We start from the raw sequence: 14406 nt of genomic DNA, 5'->3' as shown, positions 1-14406 counted from the left end.
GACCTTCTGATGGAGGGAGGGTCATTGATGAAGCAGCTGAAGATAGTTGGTCCAAGGACACTACCCCAAGGCTCTCCTGCACAGATGTCCTGGAGCTGAGATGACTGACCTCCAACAGCCACGTTCATCTTCCTGTGTGTCAGATATGACTCTAACCACGAGAGAGTTTTCCCCTGATACCCATTGATTGCAGTTTTGCTAGGGCTCGGTGATGCCTCACTTGGTCGAATGCAGCCTTGACGTCAAAGGCTGTCACTTTTGCCTCACCTCTGCAATTCAGCTCTTTTTGTCTGTGTTTGAATCAAGGCTGTAATGAGTGGCCCTGGCTGAACCCAAACTTGACATCACAGAGTAAGTTATTGCTGAGCAGGTGCTGCTTGATAGCACTGTTAATGACACCTTCCATCACTTTCCTGATGATCGAGAGGAGACTGATGGGGTGGTAATTGACCGGGTTGGATTTACCCTGCTTTTTACATAGAGGACATACCTGGGCAATTTTCCACATTGTCGGGTAGATGCCAGTGTTGTAACTGTACTGGAACAGCTTGGCTAGGGGAGCACCAAGTTCTGGAGCACAAGTCTTTAGTACTATTGCCGGAATGTTGTCAGGGCCCATAGCCTTTGCAGTATCCAGTGTCTCCAACAATTTCTTGATATCACGTGGAGTGAATCGAATTGGCTGAAGACTGGTATCTGTAATGCTGCAGAGCCGAGATGGATCATCCACTCAGCACTTCTGGCTGAGCATTGCTGTGAAAGCTTCTGCCTTAGCTTTTGCACTGATGTGCTAGACTCTTCCATCATTGAGGATGGGGATATTTGTGGATCCTCCTCCTCCTCCAGTGAGTTGTTTAATCGTCCGCCACTGTTACTGTTCACGACTGGATATGGCAGGACTGCAGAGCAGATCTGATCCGTTGGTTGTGGGATCGCTTAACTCTGTTTAACACTTGCAGCTTATGTTGTATGGTATGCAAGTAGTCCTGTTTGGTGGCTTCACCAGGTTTACACCTCATCTTCTGGTATTGCTGGTGCTGCTCCTGGCATGCCCTCCTGCACTCTCTGTTGAGCCATGGTTGATCCCCTGGCTTGACAGTAACAGTTGAGTGTGGGATATGCTGCGCCATGAGGTTACAGATTGTGCTGGAGTATAGTTCTGCTGCTGTTGATGGCCCACAACACCTCATGGAAGCCCAGTCTTGAGTTGCTAGGTCTGTTTGAAGTCTGTCCCATTTAGCATGGTGATAGATGTTGGAGGTTATTCTCAATGTGAAGGCAGAACTTCGTCTCCACATGTACTGTGCGGTGGTCACTCTTACCAATACTGTCATGGACAGATGCGTCTGCAGCTGACAGATTGCTAAGGATGAGATCGAGTATGTTTTTTCCTCATGTTTGTTCGCTCACTACCTGCCCCTGACCCAGTCTAGCAGCTATGTCTTACAGGACCCGACCAACTCGATCAGTCGTACTGCAGCTGTGCCACTTTTGGTGATGGAGATTGAAATCCCGCATCGAGAGTACATTTTATACCCTTGCCATCCTCAGCGCTTCCTCCAAGTGTCTTTCAACATGGAGGAGTATTGATTCATAAGCTGAGGAAGAACGGTGCATGGTAATCAACAGGAGGTTTCCTTGTCCATGTTTCACCTGAAGCCATGAGATTTCAAGGAGTCCGCAGTCAATATTGAGGACTCCCAGAGTAACACCCTCCCAGCTGTATACTACTGTGCTGCCCCCTCTGTTGGGTCTGTTCTGCCACTGAGACAGGACATATCCAGGGATGGTGACGGTGGTGTCTGCGACATTGTCTGTAAGGTATCATTCTGTAAGTGTGACTATGTCAGGCTGTTAATGGACTCCTGCTTATTTGTGTGCATCTTAGTAGGAGCACACGCTCAATAACTGACCAAGGAAAATATATTTTGTTGCGTCAAAGCAGTAGGGAATCCAGGCTACTTGTTTAAGCATGAACACATTCACCTTGAATTTCTTTGCCGTTTTCCTGGCCATCTGCTATAACTTTTATGAAAGATTGGAGAAAATCATGAGGAAATAGTAATTGTGAGTAAGATATTGACATCAAGAACATTTTACCAATATGCACCTCTGGAAAATTTCCTCTTTCTGCATCACTTTGAGTCACTTACAACTGTACTTTAAAGCTGGCAACTACCTAGGCTTCAAAAGCCATAATTACTTTGCAGTTGTCAGTTTGCTTATTCCATGTCTCATCTCCAGTTTTGATGCCATTATCCTCGGGAGTAGGTTTATGTTCTCCTTTCCTAGCTGTTAGCTTGATGTAGAGCTTATCTTTGGTCCTTCATTGGGTTCTCACATTGAGTGTTTCTGACAAAAGATTAGATGAGCAACATAACGCTGACTGCATCACACCAGGCCTCACACCCCTCAGTCAATACTCCAGAATTATTCTGAAGGTTGAAAATAGCCACCATATTTTCTTATCACCATCAGGCATATCATTAAGTCATACTCTATCCTCACTTCTAACAAGCTTGAGCAGCCTGACAACATCTTTGACAACAATTGCTTTTTCTTACTTCACCTCTAAACTCAGCATTAACTCCACAGCCCTTATCCCAAAGCCTGAAGTTTTGTTTTCTCTTCTGACTCTGCTTGTACCTACTTCAAGCTCATCTTGCCTGTGAATCAAATACTAGTTGCCCCAACCTCATTCCCACTAAATTGCTGACCACCCAACTTCCTTCTCTGGTCCCCAAGAAAGCTGACATTTTGAATAGATCTCTCTTTTCAGATTCTGTGCTTCATTCTTTCAATATCATTGCCTCTCAAGAAATCAACTCTCAACTACCTCACTCATCTCTACCCTACACTCAATCCTTGAACAGTATGCTTCCTTTTCCTACCAAAAGCCATTCAACATGGTGTCACTCCCTCTGATTGAACTAATAACTCTGTTTTTCTCTCCATGGATGCTATCAGCCCTGCTAAGTTTCTCAGGCACTTTCTCTTTTTAATTTCATTTTTCTCCAATGTCTCACCCCAACTTAATTACCTAAGGACTGCCTTGACTTGATTGCACTCTTATTGACTTACCTGTCAAATCATAGCTTGAGTTAAACAAGCAATAGGTTATATTCTCCCCTCCATAGCATTGCCTGAGGTTCTATCATTCTCCCCCCTGTTTATCAGTTCCTTGGTAACATTATGCAAAGACATAGATAAATTTTAAATGTCGGTTGGTGACACAAAGTTTTAACTCTCCATCAACTCTTTCCAGTGCCTTTGTATTGCCAAGTTGCTTGTCTGATATCCACTCCTGGATGAAACTGTTTTGTCCCATTAAATATTGGGAAATCCAAAGCCACTATTTTGATGTCAGCCAACCCTTCTCCAGCTTCAAAACACAGTCTTATTGCCACTGAAGGTGAGAGTATTTGAGAGAGAAGGCTGAATTTTGGAAATCAGCAGGTGGTGTGTTTAGAGTCCAAATCCAGAAGTTCCCAGCCCCACCAGCTTGCCAACACCCTCACAATGGGCAGCTTGTTCACATAGTTTGAAGGCCTAGTAAATTCAATATAAGCCCAGGCTGTCCACAGCCTGGCAAATGCCTGGACACAGACTGAGGGAAGGGGACAAAAATTCAGGATCAATTTGAGACAGCAACTGCTGTAGCTACTTTGCTACTGTTACAACTACAAGTCATCCTGTGGGCCTGCTTCCCTCTACAATGGTTTTTCCAACTGCACTGAACATTTATTTTTAGAAGAATCTTTAAAAGAGTGTTCAGAATATACCTCCACCTTCACGTGCCATCTCTCTCCATTAGCTGCAAAAGGCTGCAGATACTTCAGTGCTGGAGCTAGGCCTCATCATGGTTCTCAATCAAATTCTGAATTTCACCTGTCATCATTACTAGATACCAAACATGCCCTCTGGATATTATTTAGTCAATCCTTTGAAAGTCATGTCCTGTGACTATTTAAAACATGAGGCAGATTTGAGGCCTGGAGAAATGGGGAGAAGAAAAAGAGACAGACTACAAGATTTTCTGATTTCTTTGTTAGTGCTTTATGTTGGCAAAGTATTTGGCTGACTTATAAATCAAAGTTACTGCACTGATCAAAAGCAACGTTTTGTTGTGGAAGCTCAAGGTCCCTATCTGTCTATTTAGCTAAGTCTCCTGTTAGTTGCATGGAATGATATCTATGCTTGGAGGTTTCACTGTTGGAAGAAACCAATTTTATCAGAATGCTAATCACCATGGAATTAAATTTGTTAGGAAACAATTATGATTTAGAAAATGTAAAGCTTAATATTCTATTTTAATATTTGGGTAGAACAGCTGTTAGCATTATAATTATGTCAGCTGAACATCAGACCTAAAGAATGTTAGACTGTAGTTTAATTAATTTACAAAACTGTCACAGAAACTAGCTGAAATATCAATCACCCAAGTAGTATATTTATTATATCTTTCCAGCTATTATATTGGTGCATATAAAAATGTACCAATTTCATGCAGTTCGCTTCAAGTTATCATAAATTAATGATGCAGTTTACTGATAATTAATTGTGAATTATCAATCCTGGGATCATTTGCACTGACCCTTTATTTGGTGCAAGTATAATTGTGTGTGTTCACAAGGTTAAAATTTGATAAAGCAGAAGCATTAGAAAGGCAGCATATACCTAATATCACCAGGACAGCATCATAAGCAATCTTGGTATGTTTCATAATGATGTCTTACTTTTCAGACAAATTTGGCACATGAAATTTAAAACCTCCACTGTCAATAGAAAATAGCAGTCGAGGGACAGTAAGGTTTTGAACCTGCAAGGTCCACTGGCAGGATTTGTGAACTGAGTTCATTTTGAACTAACGTGGATGGTTGCTAAATTAATTCTATTTTGAACCAATATGGTAAAGCCTGGATTTTCCTTCACTATTGCACCTAAAATTGAATCTCAGAATTATTTCAGCACAGAAGGGAGGCCATTTGGCCCATTGTACATGCACTGTTTCTATTACCTTGTGTCAATCTCCTGCCTCTTCCCCTGATCTCTTCACACCACTTCTATCCAAATAATTATCAGCTACCATCTTGAATACTTCCAGTTGAATCTGTCTCCACATTTTCAGGCAGCACATTCCATACCCTAACTACTCAATATGTGAGAAGTTATTTCTCACATCAGTTTAAATCTATCCTCTCTCATTCTTTTCTCCTTTATGAGTGGGGACACCTTCTCCCCATCTACTCTATTCAAAACCTCTATCAAATCACTTATACTCCCTCTTTCCAATGAGAATAGTCCCAACTTTTTCAATCTGTCCTTATAGCTGAAAAATGGGGTAACAGCAAAAATCAGGTGACTAGATTAGTGGTTTACTGCTGGCTTCACACCTTGATGTCAATTTCATCCTGTTAACAACATTACTGACTCTCCCTTCTTGTCTATTACATCTCAATGCTAGTAGTGAGACAAGATTTCATCACTGTACTGAGTGGAATTTTCCAGGTCCATCTGGACCTATTAGAAGGGTGGGCAAACAGGGGGACTTAATTGGACAGGAGGCACAAACTCAGTTTACCAATGATGAAGTTTCTCCTTAACTCAGTCCTAAATCTGCTCAACCTTATTTTGAAGCTATGCCCCCTAATTCTAGTTTCACCCACCAGTGGAACAACTTCCCTGCTTGAACCTTATCTATTCCCTTCATGTAAAGAATGTCATTGTTGGAATGATTGCAAAGATCCTAGGGAATGGAAGCAGCCAACCAAATGCACTGGGGATAATGATAACAGTGAGAGGGACAAAATGAATGAGGATGGTGGTATTGCACATTAAGTCTGGGGACTGGGAAAATTAGGTGTGCTGGGCATAGAGAGCAAGCTGGTAGAATGAGTGGTGTCAAGGTGAGGCTGGACATAGAGATCTGGATAGAATTGGGATCAGGCACAGGAGCAGAAATATCGAGTGGGATTCTGAAAGGACTGCTAGTCAAGGAGGTTCATTGAAAAATGACAGAGAGGGTACCAAAGAAAAGGCGAAAGCCATCTCCATTTATGGAAGGAAAAATGTATTTTAGAGTGGGAGGGTAGAGAGTTAATAACTTAAAGGAAAAGTTTATTAGCCCTATTTTTCTCCAAATCAGTTTTCAAATTAAGGCCTCATTAAGAATGTGCAATGCGAATGGAAGGGGCCCCAGATCTGTTTCATGTGTTCCTGCACAGCACAAGCCCACCCAACTGAGGGATTTGGAAGATTACTATTGCATGACCACTCAATCAAAAGCATCATTCTGAAGGGAAGCACTTACAATAGGAATAAAACTGCATTAGTTCTAACAGTTCCAAATGCTGCATTTTAGGGGATAAAGAAGTCCATCTAGAATCAGATACTGTGAATTGCCAAATGCATGGAAAGCAATGTAAGGTTCAAAGCTACAATGATCTTGTACAATAAAACATCAGGAAGGGAAAAACAGTTATGAATAATATGGCACACAGCTTACCACAGAGAGGCGGCTATGGAGCAGGCTTTTATCCAAGACATCAGCAGTCTGACAAGGGCCTAAAGGGTACATTGAGTATGTAAATATCTAAAATGGAAAATAAGCATCTCAATCTTGATGTTTCTTTACAGATCAGTTCTTCCATGTTAAATATTTGACTGACTTAATTTGGCAGTTGTATGTGCTTTTATAAGATCAAGGAGGAAGAGAATGAGAAGAAAAAATGAACAATGCCAACAAATCCAGAAACATGAGTTTCAGGGGACTATTTGACCATCAACACAGGAAGAAGGAAACCAGCATTGTTCAGAAGTGTTTTGAGAGTGGGTACACCAAAGGCAATGCAGCTACCTGCAGCTGAATGAAAGGCAATGCTCGAGACATCTTTGCATGACTACAAAAGCTGGTATCTATATCTGCCATTATGAGGCAGATTTGCAGCTGCAGAGCTAGGGAGAATTGCAATGCCTGTGGTGCTTACAATTGCAGAACCATTAATCTTCGTCTCCACCTGTTCTCTTCAACCTCAGCTGGAGGTGTGAATGGCTTTTACCCATCAGCACCACTCAAGTGGGTTCGCCAATGCTGTTACAAGAGGGATATACAGTTTGTTCTGTTCACCAAGCCAAAGTGCCACAGCTATCAGATTAACAGCAATTGTTGGGTCCCCCTCAGGTAGAAGTTGCCTTTGACTGGACCATGTGGCATTCAGAGCTTTCAAATATTAGCATATGTACAAGGGTACTTCATTTGCTTTGACAGCTACAGATGGAGATAAAAATACTCCATTACTCAGAGCTGTGATTGTCTGCAATATCACTGGTACAAAGCATAGAGTTGTGGGGAGGTTTGCTGTTAAATGGTTCTGGTTGAATGGTGATCACTGTCAGCAAAGAGCTACAATGCAAATCACTAAAGTATCATATGATGTGTTTGCCTGAAATACCTGTGAGATGTTCATCCCAAAACTATGTTTTGTTAGACTATCCTTTGCCCATGCAAGCTTTAGGGAAAGCTGTCAGATGTGTGCATTCTCCTCATTGAGATGAAAAATCAGTGATATGGTGGTGCCTGAGCTGCTTGATATTGTAGCTCCTTTTATATTTTAAGTATGAACCCTGGCAGATGTGTAAGAGGTAGAACCACACAGTGGAGCCAGTAATATTATATTGATAGCTGCAAAGAAGTGATAAACAACATTGCACGTGAGTCAACTAATGGAGATACCTGGTGCCTAATCTTGTGTGTGATGGAGGCAAACTTACAAGGCTAACTGACACTCATATGGGCATGAACCATTGAGTAAACAGTGGTACATACCCCAACAGAATGTAATAGATCATTTATTCTTTTGTGGCACTGGAGCCAGTTTCTCCTGAACTACTCACAAACGCTGACTTCCACAGCCACCTCCATCCAAGCTGCCTTCATCAGTCAAGATGGCCTCTTGTTTGCAAGCTCAGGAAGAGCATTCGCCTTCTTTCCAAGACAACCTCAGCAGTACCCATAGGGAGATATCGCCATGGTGCTGCAGTTTGCTTCGTCTCTGACATCTCCAGGGGTAGGCAGGTATGATGAGCAGAGGTTGAATGGTGCTCCTGGGTTGCAAAGAGTAAAATACTGAATGAGTGCTTTCTAAATATGGCACCCAGAAGTTGGAGCCTGGAAGGCCCCTAAAGGGGACAGAACTATTTACCTGTCAACACATAAAATTTGTTGTTTTATCCATGCATAAAAATGTAAAAAGTTGAGAAAAACGTAATAACAGACAAAACTCAATCTAAGTACCTCCTGCTTTTGGTCCAAATCCACACTTAGTCTCAAAAAGCAAGATCTTCTCATTGTTTATATCGACTCCAAGGACAACCATTGAAATGTGGTATTATTCCCTTGGATATGGACACAATATCCCTAACCTTCTTTCCCCAAATGAAGAGTGGGGATCTAGTAGTTAACTCTTTTACCTACTTATAGCTGCAAATAATTTTAACTTGGAAAGGGAGGGGTGGGATACTGGTCTCATTGTCAATGTTGGTAACAGTGATGTTGATGGGATGAGAAAGGAGATTTTGCTGAAAGATTTTGACTAGTTAGGAACTAAATTATAAAGCAGAACCTCCAAGGTAATAATCTCTGCATTACTATCTGAGACACAGGTAAACTGGCTGAGTGTAAAAATGTCAAGGTGTTAAACAAATGGCTTAAAGATTGATGTGGGAGGAATGGGGTCAGTTCAGAGGGCATTGGTGTCAGTATTTGGATAGAAGGAAGCTGTTCTGGATGACTGCAATTCATTTTAACCATTTTAGAACCACTGTTCTGACGAATTAAGCTCCGATGGTTGTAGATGGGGCTTTAAAGAAATTAGAAATGAGGGAAGACGAAGGAGAGGGAGATTGGTAGGGTTGCAAATGTCAGCATTGTGGGACAACTGTTTCGATAATGGTATACAGGGTGGACAGCAAGAGACAGAATGTGCAATTATAAGAAAATGGAAAAAGGACAAAATTAATTACTTTTCTTAAATGCATGTAATATTTACAACAAAACAAGTGAAGTAAACTCAAGACAGATATAGTAGTTAATAGATATTAATCTTATAGCTATTATGGAGAGATGGTGGTAGGGAGAAAATCTCCAGGGCTGGATGAAAAATATCCTAGGTTATTGGGTGAGGCAAGCAAGGAAACAACAGCGGGTGCTTTCAAAAGATTTAAATTCCTCTCTGGCCGCAGAAGAGATGCTCTAACACTAGAAGACAGCCAATGTGGGGCCATTATTCAAGAAGGGAGCAAGGGATGAACCAGAAAACCAAAAACAAGTCAGTCTAATGTCAGTGGTGGGAAAACTATTGGAAACAATTCCAAGGGACAGAATTATTCGGCATCTGGAGAGGCAGGGATTAATCAAAAACAGTCCGCATTGCCTTGTTTAGGGGGAGGTCATGTCTGACCAATTTGACTGAATTCTTTAAAGAAGTGACCAGGTGTGTAGATGAAGGCAATGGTTTTGATGTAATCTACTTGGACATCAGTAAGGCTTTTGATAAGGTCCTGCAGGGGAGACTGATAGCAAAGGTAAGAATTCATGGGATCCAAAGAAATTTGGCAAATTGGATCAACAATTGGCTGAATAGCAGGAATCAGAGGACGATGGTTGGCGGGTGTATTTCCAACTGGAAGTCTATGTCCATTGGGGTGTCACAGAGGTCACTGTTGGATCCCTTGCTGTTTATTATTTATATAAATGAGTTAGATTTAAATATAGGTAGGTTGGTAAAGAAAAAATTGCCAATGTCTCAGACATTGAGACATAAGAGCTGTTCTTCAATGGGAGAAAGATAACTGGTGGTTGTCTAACTGGAGGGTCACCATGTCTTGGGCAAGAGGAAAGGTTGAGAAGGAAATTCCTTCATGGTAATCTCAGCCAGTGTGGGAATTGGCATCACGCTGCATCACAAACTAACTATAAAGCCAACTGAGCTAACCACGCCCCTTTGATAATTAAATTCACAGGAAATTCCAAAGTTGTTGGGATGGTAAATAGTGAGGAGGATAGCCTTAGATTACACTAGGATAGATACAGGGCTCGTCAGATGGATTGATCAATGGCAAATGGAATTCAATCTGGATAAATGTGACATGATGCATTTGGGCAGGATAAACAATGATGAGCAGTAGGACCCTGGGCAGCACCAATGATCAGAGGGACGTGGGTGTACATATACACCAGTCCCTTGAGGTATCAGGACAGGTGAATAGAGTGGTTAAGAAGGCATGTGGTATAATTGCCTTTATTAGTTAAGGCATAGAGTTTAAGAGCAAGGAGGTTATGCTGGAATTGTAGAAAATTTTGGTTAGGCCATGGCTAGAGTATTGTGTGCAGTTCTGGATTCCACATTGTAAGAGGGATCTGATAGCACTGGAGAGGATGCAGTTCAAATTTACCAGGATGTTGCCTGGGCTGAAGAGTTCAGTTAGGAAGAGAGATTGGATAGACTGGAGTTGCTAGAGGAGATTGAACATGATTGAGATGCAAAAATTACAAGGGGCATAGATAATGTATACAGGAAGAAACATTTCCCCTTGGTGGATGGCTCAATGACTAGGGGACATAGATTTAAGGAAAGCGTCAGGAGGTTTAGCTGAGATATGAGGAAAAACATTTTCATCCAGAGGGTGGTGGAAGTCTGGAACTCACTGCCTGTAAGGGTGGTAGAGGCAGAAACATTTAAGAACAATTGAGATGTGCATTTGTGATGCCAAGGCATAAATGTATGGGCCAAATGCTGGAAATGGATATAGAATAGTAAGGTGGTTGTTTTTGACCACCATGAAAGCAATGGGCCAAAGGATCATTTTGCTGTGCTATAGACCTCAATTACTCTTTGAGATCAAAGTTGGAAACTAAATATTGAAGGGTATCTGAATTTTCAAAACCATAGGCAGGATGGGAAAGGTGGTGGGGTGGCTTTGTTCATATAGGATGGAATAACTTTTTGTTTTATTCACTCATGGGATTTGGGGGCATCACTGGCTAGCCAGCATTTATTGCTCATCCCTAGTTGCTCTTCGTAATGATGAGCTGCCTTCTTGAAACTCTGCAGTCCAATTGCCCTCAGGGAAAAAGACTTCATTCATCATAGAATCCCTACAGTGTGGAAACAGGCCCTTCAGCCCAACAAGTCCACACCAACCCACAGAGCATCCCACCCAGATCCATCCCCCTACAACCCACCTAATCTACATATCTCTGAACACTACAGGCAAGTTATCATGGCCAGTCCACCTAGCCTGCACATCTTTGGACTGTGGGAGGAAACCGGAGCACCTGGAGGAAACCCATGCTGACACAGGGAGAATGTGCAAACTCCACACAGACAGTTGCCCGAGGGTGGAATTGAACCCTGGTCCCTGGCACTGTGAGGCAGCAGTGCTAACCACTGAGCCACTGTGCCACCCCATTTAAAGCCTACTACACCCGGTATTCCCAGGCAGTCTCCCATCCAAGTACTAACCAGGCCTGAGTCTGCTTAGCTTCCGAAATCAGATGAGATCGGGCGTTTTCAGACTAGTATGGCCTTAATCATATTAGCGAAGATAGCTGCAAAGAAAAATTCATGGAATGTATTCAGAACAGTTTCCTGGAAAAACCATGTTGTGGATCCAAACAGGAATCAGGCCATTTTGGATCTGCTAATGTGTAGTGAGTCAGGTTTCGTAAATTGTCTGAGAGTAAAAGATCCCTTACAGAACAGTAACCAAACATGGCAGAATTTACCATTCAGTTTAAAAATAAGAAATTAAGTCAGACACAACCTAGCTAAATCTGAACAAGGTTAATTACATGGGGATGAGGGTTGCGATGGTTGAAGGGGAGTGGAAGAGTTTTGTCAAAAAGACATTTGAAGGATTTTTGAGAAAATAGTCATGACTCACAGCAAAGATATATCCTACCAAGAAAGAAGAATTGTAGGAAAGGGATAAACAAACCATGTTCAACCAAGGAACTTAAGGATAGGATCAAAGGAACAAACATGCACAATGTAGCAAAGATTATCGGTAAACCAGAGGATTTGACAAGTTTTAAAAGCCAACAAAAGATGACCAAAAAAAAGGAAGGAAGATAAATTGAGAGGGCAAACTAGAATGTAATATTGAAATGGACTGTAAGAGCTTCTTTAAGTATATAAAAAAGATGAGAGAGGCCAAATTGAATCAAGGTCCTCTAGAGAAAGAAGCTGAGGAAATAATAATGTGGAGTATTAAAAATGGCAGAGGTATTACATAAATACTTTGCTTCAGACTTCACAGTAGAGGACAGTAATTGCATTCTAAAAATAATAAATAATCAAGGTATGAAAGGTGGGTTTGAAATAAACATAATGACAATCAGTAGAGAAAACATTTTCAGGAAACTATGGGTCAAAAGACTGATAAGTCCCCGAACCTGAAGCATTACATTCTATGATTTTAAAGGATGCTTTTACAGAGATAGTGGATATATTGGTAGCAGTTTTCCAAGAATCATTATATTTGGGCAAAAGCCCAGAGGTTTGGAAAACTGCCAATGCAATACCTTTATTCAATTATGAGGGGAAAAAAACAGCTGTAGGCCAGTTGGCCTGATATCTGTCATTGGACAATTGCTAGAATCTATTCTAAAGGATGTAAGAGCAGAGTATTTAGAAATACAAAGCAAAATCCAGCACAGTCAACATGTTTCATGAAGGGGAAACTATGCTTAACAAATTTATTACAGTTCTTTGAGGAGTTACCAAGCTGGGTAAATAAAGGGAAATAAGTAGATGTCATAAATATAAGTAGTTAAGTTGATGGAACGGGCAGCAATGTGGTTCAGTGGTTAGCATTGTCGCCTCACAGCTCCCTCAGTCTTTTAGCTGAGATGCAGGGGATGTGGCACCTGTTATAATTCAAGCCTATTTCAATAGTGAATCACTAACCAGAGTGAATGAATTTAAGGGTTTTTTTTAAAGCACTAAGTTAATGAGCTATTAAAAGTTTATTTTCCACGCATTTAACTGTACTGGCATTGGACGCCTGACCAGAAATAGTAATGTAAATGGAATTTGTAATAATTTTTAAAATGAAAATGAACAAGTATTTGTAACAAATGCCCGTGTTTTGGAGAAAAGGCACAAGACTTAAACTAAATGGATAGTTTGTACAGAAAGTCAGCATACAGTAATGGTTTAAATGGTCTCCCACTTAAATATCCTTAAGGTAGAAAATTGCATTGAGTGGTAGTGCCAACCAGCAGTTTGTGCATTGGTCACCTGTTCAAGACAATAATGTTGAATATAAAGTGAGGAGTACAACAATCATCAGTTTTGTGATATTGCCAAAGCCAAATTTCAACTCCTACAATGTGGTTACCTTTGAAAATTAGGAATGGGCATTCTTAGGAGTGAGTTGCCATATAATATCTGCCACATTGCAAGGTTTTAAAATAAATACATATAATATTCAAATTGCAATGCGCACTCAGCATTTAATCAGACTTTCATTTTGCTGATGTAATTGTGGTTGGTGTACAGTCATGTTGCATGCTAACCTGCTACCACCAGGCAGATCTACTTACTTGACAGTGCCATGGTAATGTGACTCAAAGCATGAGTGCAGCAAGAAAATTGTAGTTAATTGATTGAAATACCTGCTTCATAAATTTCTCATATTTTAATCAACTGTAATAAGAGAAAATGTCAGCAACTATTATTGCCAAAATGCCAATTATGACCCTTTCTGAAATGTAGGGCTTGCACTTGATTAAAGTTGTGTCACTGGCAAGACACTGTCTAATAATTTATTCACTTGTTATTCTTGAGATATTTATTATCAAACATTTGTCAATTTTGTTCAATCTGACGTGTTTTAACACAGACATGCGATTATCACATTTCATATATTTTGGTACAAACACCCTAAAACAAATAAGGGAGGCATTAGATATCTTACTACCAGTGGCAAAAATTGGATTATTCTTTTTTTTTATTTCATTGTTTTCTCTCCATCTCTCCAAAAAGCACTAAGTCATTTTGGGGTCTAATTCAGTTGGTGTTACCAGTGCAACAGTGACCAGCATTCAGGGTACAAATTTTGTAATTGTCCAACCCCAGGAGGAAAGGTACACATGAAAAATGAGTGTGTAGTCTAGCCAGGACTTCAACATCATAAGTCTGCTTCTCCAAAACAATTACCCTGCCAACCTAGAGATAGTAAAAACTGCCGATGTTGGAGTCAGAGATAACGCAGTGCGCAGCTGGAGGAGCACAGCAGGGCCAGGCAGCATCAGAGGACCAGGAAAGCTGACATTTTGGGTTGGGACCCTTCTTCAACCTGGCCTGCTGTGTTCCTCCAGCTCCACACTTTGTTATCTCTGAC

At 41.0% G+C, this 14406-nt stretch overlaps 1 protein-coding gene and 1 pseudogene across 1 annotated transcript in view; one reads left to right on the top strand and one right to left on the bottom strand.

Annotated features, from left to right (window-relative positions):
• Window positions 1–14406, top strand: part of grm5b (glutamate receptor, metabotropic 5b) — a 488213-nt gene that overhangs the window by 324519 nt on the left and 149288 nt on the right. The window lies entirely within an intron of this gene.
• LOC125483408 lies at window positions 11474–11592 on the bottom strand (annotated as a pseudogene).

This window comes from Rhincodon typus, chromosome 6 (assembly GCF_021869965.1).
Source record: "Rhincodon typus isolate 14 chromosome 6, sRhiTyp1.1, whole genome shotgun sequence".
Classification (NCBI taxonomy): domain Eukaryota; kingdom Metazoa; phylum Chordata; class Chondrichthyes; order Orectolobiformes; family Rhincodontidae; genus Rhincodon; species Rhincodon typus.
Note: the sequence above shows the minus strand (reverse complement) of the source record. Positions and strands in the feature narration are given on the sequence as shown.